The following is a 10,508-nucleotide window of genomic DNA, read 5'->3' on the forward strand; positions in this document are numbered from 1 at the left end:
CAAACGTTCTCCTTCAGCGCTGATTCAGGCGGTTTTGGCAGCGATCCATCCACAAACATGAATTTATTTTTGGCACACAGAGAATTTTTCATTGCCCACTACCACATCGGGAAGTTGTCTCTGGTGAGGGGTGTTTAAACGAGCATGGCTCCTGGGCTATCGGATGGATGAAGAAAAAACGACGAGTTGCTTCCAAAATCCAACGACATGGTGGTGATTCTTCTTCGCAGCGGCAGATCATCTCTCTGATACCATGAAAGCCGATGCAAAGTTCTTGAAATGAAATGAGAAAATATGTTTCATTAATTTAGATGATCAAATATTTATAGATTGCGGAGTAACTGGTTCTGCACACGTGGCTTGATGACCTGCTGTGGCCAGCTGTTGTTTCTTGAATCTTGTTCTTGAGATATATTTACAGGTTGTGTTTGGTTTGAAAGAAAGGGAAAGGTAAGAAAACTTATACAAACTTTGTATGGGTTTTCCTTCCTTTTTCTACTTTTTCTTTTAAACCAAATATAGCGTTAATGTTAGTTTTTCTTGCCCAAGTCTGACAAATTTCTCCTAACAATTAAGGTGATATTTGGTATCCTTGATGTTTCCTGAGGAGATTTTTCAGAAATTATAGATCGTTGGCTTCTTAAAAACTAGAGAAATTGTTTGATTGGAACCATTTTTTTCACATAAACCAATTTATTAAAAATCAGCAATAACTTCATTTGATAGTGATTTTTTATGAGAACTATCTCCCTTGTCTATAATATAGGATGTTATGTCATTTAAAAAATAGATCCGTGCAAAAAAGAGGAATTATGATTCCTCTTTTAGGCCTGACTTTCATAATCGTTTTTAAGTGATTCACCGAATTCTCAAAAATCAACCAATCAAACAGCAGATTTATCAACATTTTTTCAATCACTGATGTGGATGTAAAACCGATTTCTAAGAAATTAACATCATCCATGCCAAACATTACCAAATATTTCTCAAAACTAGCTAATTATCTCAATATTAGACTCTTTTAAATAAATTATTTACTTTTGACGAGGACAAATCTACTAACGATCTCACCAACCTAAAACAGAAAACTTAAATATATATCTAAGACAATTATGTTCTTTGTTACACTTGAATATAAGCTATAAGCGATTATGCCCTATATTTAAACACAAACAATCAATAGACTATACCATATACTGCATCAACGTAAAAAAAAAAAAAAAAAAGACTGCTATTTACCATATTGACGTAAGAAAAAGACTACTATATCCTACAACTGCAAGAAAAATCCGAGATTGACAAACAATTCGAGGTTTTGATGGATCTAACATTGAAAATCGAAAAATCATAAGAACTAAAAAGGTTGACTATAGATAGCTAGAATGGCAATGAAGACGAACTAGGCCTCTTTGAACGCCCATCGGGCTTGATCATGTTGATGATAAAGGTCTGTTCCATTTTATTCTCAATTCTTGTTGAGACACTAGATTTCAGCTCCAATTTTGCCGGGGTTCAAAGTATCAGAAACGGAGGTGTATTAGGAAGACAAATTTAAGAGATGTATTGACATATATTTTGTATACACATGAATACCAACAAAAAATTAAGATACACTAGAAAATTCAAAAGAAGTCTTAAAAATTATATATTAAATATAAATTTTAGATGGCTATAAATGAGATTTAAACATGAAAAAGCCACACTTTAATTGTTTGTATAAATTGTGGGACATCAAGACACAATTGATAATTGATGAGGCACAAAATATGCCCACCAATAGATGAAGCACAAAATCTGTTCACTCCCTCGTGTCTGATGAGATGATTCAGACCGGGTTCAATCTGCGATGAGTTGAGTTGTTGTGCCGAGAGTTGAGATCTGTAGAAACGAAATAGAGGTTAGAGTGCCTGGGTAAATTTTACCCGGGAGGACACTCCGATGCTTAAGTCAGTGAGTGGTTCTATCAAAGAAATTGGGAGAGAGTGAGAGCTTATGTGTGCATACCTTTCGAAGTGGTCTTGGGGTCTTTTTATAGCTACCTGAGGTTTAGGTGCTGTTGGGTAACGTTTCTGAGCCTTGTAAGGAACTGTTTCCTAAATTCTGGGGTGTACTGGTCAGTTGATTACTAGATCCATGCGGCGGTTACAGGTCACCTATTGGACTTGAGGCAGTCAACTCAGTGGACCGCTCCCTGTGTTGCTGCTACAGCGCTTACGCGGGCATTGCCTTCAGGACTGTTTCGGGCGAGGTGGGGTTGTCGGAGATTGAGATCGCCCTAGCTCGGCCACGTACCAGATACTGACTGCCACATGTCACTTTGGCAAGTTGCTCTACTATGTTGGACGTTGTGGGCTGAGCTTGCTCTAGTTCGGCCATGTGCTTGATGTTGGCTGCCACGTGTTGAGCTGGCGAGCTATCTTGCAGAGTGGGATGTTGTGTTGTTGACAGCGTCCACGTGTCTACCATCAATAAGGTTGACCAAAATGCACCTCATCAATTGCCCCCCACTCTCGAGTCACTATTTAGTAGACAAAAAGAGTAGAAGTTCCTGAGGCAATTTTGGTTTACTCTCAGATCCGGTTTGCCTTTTGACCTGGTTTGGTTTAGCTCGTGGTTATCGATTATGCTCGATTGGTTCAACTCGTCCATTTTGGCGCAATTGATGAGGATGGAGGGATTTTTTAAATTTCGAAAATGCGCGTTGTTTTTTCAAACTCCCACAATTGACGTGCTGACAGGTTCGGCGCGCGCATCTACTGGCAGTTGTCAGCATCCTGTCAGGCATAGGCGCCGCTCGATCGTGGGAGACGTGCTCCTGTCACGTAGCTTCCAAATCTGGGCCGTTGACCTATTTCCCGTGAGCTTTAAATATGGGGGCCTTCGAGGTCCCCCCTTGTCACTATTCTTTGGCTTTTTGAGGATAGGTGTGTAGTGAGAGTTTGGAGTTTCCTGCTGAGGCAAACTCTGTTTTCCGTGGGTGAGCTATTTTTTCTTCCTCTACCAAGTTTGGCAGTTGTCGTTCTGAGTCCCTCCTAGCGTTTTCCTGGTGAGTACTTCATTCTCGACATGTCTCACAGTTCAACTGAAAATAGAGTTCGTTGTAGTGGGTCAGGGGGGGAGTCTAGTTCCTCAGATGAAGAGTCTTTCGAGGTTTTTTATGATGGGGCGCTGGTAGGAAAAAGAGAGGAGGTTGAGGCTGCAACGGGTTCATTTGGGAGGACCGACTTGTTAGGAGATGAGATAGTAGAACTGTGTCATTAGTATGAGATCCCAAACGAATACTAGTGGATCGCGCCTGGTCCTAGTAGCTATCCTTGGGAGCATGGGCCAAAAGGGCTGTGTCTATGGGGAATCTTTAGAGGCATGTCTTCATTTTCCCCTTCATCCTTTCATTGTTACGGTCCTGGCATACTATCGGGTGTCTTTAGTAGCTCGCCCCTAACGGGGTTAGGACACTAATTGGGATGATCAGCTTGTTCCATCATCGGGGTTTTGGGTCCCTTCTGTTTCTATCTTCCCTTCCGCAGTGGGAGAAAACTTTTTAATTTCCCAAATAAGGTTAGGAATTGGAGGCAGCGATTCTTTTTTTTTGAGAAGGCAGGTGGTTGGGGCTGTAGTACTTGCCTGGTACAGCAGTCCTCAAAAGGTTCCTGAGTGCAAGGATGACAAGTTGCGGGTTGTTGTTCAACAACTCATCCAAGAATGTGTTAGGATTGAGGATTTTCTGGCCGAGCCGATGCTCATGCAGGCGGGCCTGAACCGGATAGGTGGGTCGGATGTTTGGCCACTTGTTGCACATTCAGTTCAGGTCGCTTGTCTATTTGTTTCTTTCTTCCAATTTGGTAACTGATACTCTTTGTTTTTTTCAGGTATGGCGAGCTTGGCTTCCATGTTGTCTGCCAATGCCGGGCGGAGGTCTTCTCGCAAGAAGCGCCAAGCTGAGCACAGGCTATCAAGGGGTGGAGCTTCTTCTTTCGAACTCCTCCCATTGTCGATCTATAAGGGGAGGGGAATCCGATGTTTACAGAGCAGGATTCTTCTGACCTTTAGCCTGTGTGAGAGGTGGGCCCTTATCTTTCTGAGTTCCTCCTTTTATTCCCTGTATTCCTGACGTGAATGTGATTGATCGGTCCAGTGATGCCCGAGTGGCACTTCAAATCAGTAGGGGTACTCTTCTTCCAGTGGACATGTAGCGGATCGCCGAGATGGATCTTGTAGAGACTAGGGCTCGGTTGACCCAATGCATCGTGCAGGTGCCTTCTCTTTCTTCTTCTTCTCTTTTTTTTTTTTTTTGAAGTGCCTTACTCTTGTTCTTTCTTTTTATAGGCGAACTCTTACGGCTAGGCCTTGTTGGATCGTGCCTATTCCAGCCACAAGGAGCGAGCTAGTCTATAGACTAACGTAGGTTTGCTTAACACTGAGGTGCAGAAGCTCAGGCTGGACTTAGAAGGGGAGCGTGTGGAGCGTCAGCATTTGCAACGCGAGCTGTCAGAGGCAAGGTCGAAGTGTTCCCAGAAGGAGTGCCCAGGGGATGAGTAGGCTAGGACGGAGGCGGTTGCTTCTTACCTGAAATCCCTCGCATACGAGAACCAGCGAGCAGTGGACGGTATCCCTTCAATGAAGAGGGGTTTCAAGCTGTGCCACCACTATCTTAAGTCTCTTTTTCCTGACCTCGACGTCAGCTCTCTTACTTCTCGAAAGGTATCGCCCGAGTTCATCACCTAGGTGGACAATGAGCCACTAACCCCGTCGGAGGAAGAGGAAGAAGACGAAGAGGGGTTTGATGGGGGAGATGGCAAGGAGGCTCAGGATGATGTTGGCGGTGAAGAGTAGCATGTCTCTCAGCTCAACCGAGGAATTTGTTGTGGTCTGTTGGTGTTTCTTCTCAACTTTTCTGGGGCTTTTATGCTCCTATTAAGATCTTGGGGCCTATGTGTCCCATATTGTCCGAACTCATGAAATTGTTATATCTATATATATATATATATATTTAGGTAGGCACTTGGCCTGCTTCTTATAGGGGGGAGTTCTGGTTCTCCCCCTTTTTTCTCTCTTCAGTAAAGGAGTTTTGTTTCTTCCATCGTTCTTGTTTTTTTTGTGTGACCTAGATGTGTTGTGTTGTTTTGAGCTCGACTATTACTTGTTGCCGGTTGAGCTGATTTCTGGTACTGGTGAGCTATTCGAATCCTTATTTTAGGCATAGTATCAGCGTAGATTGTCTATGTTCCATGCCCGGGGGACCTTTTTGCCTTCAAGTGTCTCAAGCTCATATGCATTGCCACCGAAAATTTTAGAATCTATAAGGTCCTTGCTAGTTCGGGCCGAGCTTCCCTACTCTAGGCTCAGGCACCATTATTTTCCTAAGCACTAGGTCACTGACCCTGAAATTACGTTTCCTCACTTTAGCATTATAGTATTGTGCAACACGTTGTTGGTATGTTGCAGTCCGAATGTGAGCAAGTTCTCTGGTTTCTTCTAGTAGGTCGAGATTAGCTCTTCATTTGATTCTTCAGCATACACTTTAGATCGCAATGTTGGAATTTCTATTTCTGTCGGTATCACAGCTTCGGTTCCATAGGTTAGGTTGAAGGGCGTTTCACCGGTTGTTGTTTTGGTAGTGGTCCTATAGGCCCATAGTACGTTGGGTAGCTCGTCCACCCATAATCCTTTGGCTCGGGATAATTGAGCCTTGAGTCCTCGTAGTATTGCTCTGTTGGTGACTTCGACTTGCCCATTATCTTGGGGATGCGCTATCGACGTGAATCTCTACCTTATTCCCATTTGATTGCACTAATCTTGGAACTTAATGTCTTCAAACTATTTTCTGTTGTTAGAAACTAATACTCTTGGTAGGCCAAACCTACACACTACATTTCGCCAAAAAAAATTTTGGGCATGCGAGCTGTTATTGTCACTAAGGGTTCTGCTTCCATCCACTTAGTGAAGTAATCTACAACTACCACCAAAAACCTTTTATGTCCCTTGGCCATTAGGAAGGGCCCCAGCAGATCTATGCCCCAATGTGCAAAAGGCCACGAGCTGGTCAAGTATCTTAGGTCGGCAATGGGTTGATGTAGGATGTTCGCATGTCGTTGGCACTGATCACACCGTTGGACCAGCTCGGATGCGTCCGCTTTCATGGTGGGCCAATAGTATCCTTGTCACAAGGCTTTCTGGGTGAGGGCCTTACTCCCTAGGTGCCCTCCATAGAGGCCCTCATGGATCTTGTGTAGAACTTGGTTTGCCACAGCTCATCTTAGGCATCGTAAGTAGGGCATCATGAAGGAACTCCTGTAGAGCAGCTCACCCACTATCATGTAGCGGGCTGCTTGTCGCTCTATCCGTCAAGTTGTGCTTCTTTCTGTTGGTAGCGTGTCATGTTTCAGGTAATCGTAGAGTGGGTCAATCCAGCTCGGCTTGGCAATAGTGATGTTGGCGACCTCCTTTCTTGCCTTTTCTATCGGAGGTTGTGGTAATTCTTCTATGTAGATGGTTCGTTTTGTCGAGTCAATCGTGCTCGCTAATTTGGAGAGGGCATCAGCCTTCATGTTTTCCGATCTCGGAATCTGTTAGAGGTACCGTGATTCAAAAACCAGTAGGAGTCCTCTAACTTTGGTGAGATATGCCGTCATGGAGGAGTCCTGAGCCTCATAGTTCCCATTTACCTGGTTTATGACGAGTTGTGAGTCACACTGCACATGACTATGTGTTTGGATCCTACTTTCCTTGCTCTAGCAGGGTCTCATACTCAGCTCTGCTTCCGCCCCAGTGAGACGAGCCGTTTATGTGAAGTATCCAGGGCTCCTCGTCCCAGCTCACTATCTCGTGAGGTGGGGGCGCCGTGCTGGATAAAACTTTTATTGCTAGAACCATTTTCCCGGGTGACAGCGAGCTGAAGGTACACTCGGCGATGAAATCTACCAGGACCTGCACTTTAATTGCTGTGCATGGCTCAAATCGGATATCATATTCACTGAGCTCGATTGCCCATCTGGTGAGTCTTCTCGAGATTTCGGGTTTCAAGAGAATTTGCTTCAGCGGCTAGTCTGTTAGCACCACTATGGAGTGTGCCTGGAAATAGGGTCTCAGCTTCCAGGCGGCTAATACCAAGGCAAAGGCGAGCTTCGCAATGTTTGGATACCTCATTTCAGCGACACGGAGTACTTTGCTAACATAGTATACTAGTAATTGTGTTTTGTCTACCTCTCTGACAAGGACTGATCTTACCACTTCATCAATTGCAAAGAGGTAGAGTTTAAGCTCGTCTCCCACCTCCGGCCTGGTCAGTAGAGAGGGCAAGTTGAGGTATTGCTTCAGTTCGTCGAAAGCGAGCTGGCGTTCCTCGGTCCACTCGAAAGCTTGGTTCTTTTTTATGGCCTTAAAGAAGGGAAGACACTTCCCAGCCAATTTAGACATAAACTGGTTCAAGGCCGTTATTTGTCCTGTTAATCTTTGGGTTTCCTTAACCGTCTTGGGTGGTCTCATGTCTAAGATCGCTTGGATTTTTTCCAGGTTAGCCTCTATACCTCGTTGCCTGACGATATAGCCCATGAACTTTCCCGATGTCACACCGAAAGCACACTTGTTTGGGTTTAACTTTAGGTTGTGTTTTCGCAAAACTTCAAATACAAGATTTAAATCAGAAACTAATTCTTTTGAAAATAGAGTTTTTACAACCATGTCATCAACATGGCACTCAACTTTATTTCCAATTAACTTTGAGAAAACAAAATTCACTAATCGTTGGTAGGTCGCTCCAGCATTTTTTAAACCGAATGGCATGACCTTGTAACAATACAGGCCTGTCTCGGTGGTAAGTACAGTCTTCTCTCGATCTTTAGGGTTCATCAGGATCTAGTTGTAGCCTGAATAGGCATCCATAAAGTTGAGTAGTTCGAATCCTGAGGTTGCGTCTACCAAGAGATCTATGCTAGGTAGGGGGAAGCTGTCTTTTGGGTAGGCACGGTTTAGGTTCGTAAAATCTATAGACATCCGCCATTTTCCGTTTGTTTTTTTCACAAAGACTGGGTTTGCCACCCAGCTCGAATACTGGACTTCCTCTATGAAGTTCGCAGCTACCAGCTTCCCCACTTCTTCATTCACTACGTTCCACCTTTTTGGGGCAAGGTTTCTCTTCCTTTGTCGGATTGGTCTAACTGTAGGGTCCACATTAAGTTTATGAGTTATTAGATTGGAGTCTATACCAGGCATTTCAGTAGTCGACCAGGCAAAGACATCTAGATTTTTTAATAAAAAGCTTACCAATTCAGATCGTAAAGGATCTTTCATGTGGGCTCCTATCCGTAGGACTTTCTCAGGGTCAGTTTTGGAGACCTGTACTGCTACTGTATCCTTGGTCAGGCAAGCTCTTTCTTTAGTATTTTCTAGTGGAGGATCCAGGTCGATGTCAACTATCATTTTACCTTTGGCTTTCAGCGAGGCTACGTAGCATTTCCGAGACTCTAGCTGATCACCGTGTAGCACTCCCACCCCTGTGTTCGTTGGAAATTTCAGTGCTAGGTGGTAGGTGGATACCAAAGCTCGCAATGCGTGTAGGATTGGTCGTCCCAAGATTGCATTATAAGGCAATGAAGCAAATACTACTAGAAAATCATGTTCCAGGAGGGTTATGGGGGGGAGCCTGCTTCAATCGATAGCCTGATCCTGCCAATCGGGCGAACTACTTCCCCGCTGAATCCTACTAGCGGACAGTAGGTCAGCCTTACTCAGCTCCATTCTTTTGAAGGGTTCGGCGAACAAGATGTCAGCTGAATCTACCAAAATCCTTTTTACCTTGAAATCATTGATGAGCAATTTTACCACCAAAGCGTCATCATGAGGGTATTGGATTCCTCGCATGTCATCTTCAGTGAAATAAATGACTTCTTTTGTTCGGGTGTGTTTGTGTGGCTAGTTATCTTCCTGTTCCAGTTCACGTACTGTGTTCCTCCCAGCATATGAGGTGCATCCTGCTATAATCGAGCCCCTTGTGATCACGTTGATAGTTCCTCTAACCTGTCTCTCTAGTGCTTGTTGGTTTTTGGCAGGTGGTTGTTGCTGTCTACTGCTCTGCGGTGCTTCCCTGTTAGCTTCCACTTCTTGAGTTTGCTCATCCTTGATGAAATGTTTCAAGTAACCTCGCTTAATGAGGTCCTTGATTTCATTCTTCAAGTTCCAACAGTTCTCAGTATGGTGTCCAAAGTCCCTATGGAAATGGCCGTACTTGTTTGGGTTTTCGGCGTGGCAAGCTGCTACACCTTCTCCTTGGGGATCTACTTTTACGAGGTGACCTGCTCCTTCACCTGGTTTGACTTGTGCTTGCTTCTTCATCTTTCTGCTTCCTTTTTCCTATTATTTCAGTCTCTGCTCCTACTGCTTCTTCTGCCCTAATGAACTCATGGGCAACTATGGGGAACCTTTCCATAGTGGCTAGAGGGTGGAGTTCTAGTTCCCATTTTAGCTTGCAATGCTTGACGCCCTTTTTGGTTGCTATCAACTGTACAGAGGGATCTAAATCAGGAATCTGTAATCGTTCCATGTTGAAGCGCCGGATGTATTCTCTAAGTGGTTCATTGGGCTTCTGGACTATGTTAAACAGGCATGTAGCTGATTTTGAATGCGGCGTGCTTGTTATAAATTAGTTGATGAGGAGTCGGGTGAGCTGGTCCCAGTTTTTTATGGATCTTGGGGCCAGTCCCAAATACCATAGCCAGGCTTCTTCTTTTAAGGTAGTGGGGAACACTATACACATACTAGCGTCATTTGCTCCATGAAGGAGCATTAGAGCTTGAAAACTATTAGCGTGTTCTACCAGGTCTGATTTCCCTCAGTAGAAATCCAAGGTGGGTGCCTGGAAGTGTTTAGGGCATAGAGCTATGAGGATTTTCGGCGCAAGAGGGGTTTCCCTAGTCAAGCCGAGTTGTTCTAATAAGATAATTGTTCTTCTTGTTGTCGTGCTACCTTCTCCTAGACGAGCCTCGCCCCCTACTCGGGCGAGCTGTATCTTCCTTCCTAAACGGTGTGTTCTTTTCTTTTTTCTAGTGCCTTCGGTGGAGCTGGCTGCATTAGATTCAATAGGGGCCTCCGCCTAGCTCTCTTCTGGTTCTTGCTCATTTAGGGTTGTAGTATCTTTCTTGTTTGGTGCATGGATTTGGCTACGCACTCACGATTGGGGTAAACCTTCTTGATTCAAATTGTTGGATTGTGGGGGTTATTGGTTGTTATGAGGCTGACTGTCCTTTGGTGCTAATTGTCCGAACATCACCGGATGTTGTGATTGACACCAATGCTGAGATTGCAGGTGAAGTTATTGAGACTACTGATGAAGTTGCTGCTGAGACTGTTGGTGTGGCTATAGCGTGGCTACTGCTGGTACGGCCACTGTTGTTGTCCAGCGATAAACACAAACCTGTTCTCCCACGATCGCATTTGTTCAGTCATGGTATTGACACACCATACTAGTGTTAGACAGCTTTGTATGCCCTTAGCTTCAATCAGAATGCTGTACT

This window comes from Nelumbo nucifera, chromosome 3 (assembly GCF_055504915.1).
Source record: "Nelumbo nucifera cultivar China Antique chromosome 3, China Antique-T2T, whole genome shotgun sequence".
Taxonomy (NCBI): Eukaryota; Viridiplantae; Streptophyta; class Magnoliopsida; order Proteales; family Nelumbonaceae; genus Nelumbo; species Nelumbo nucifera.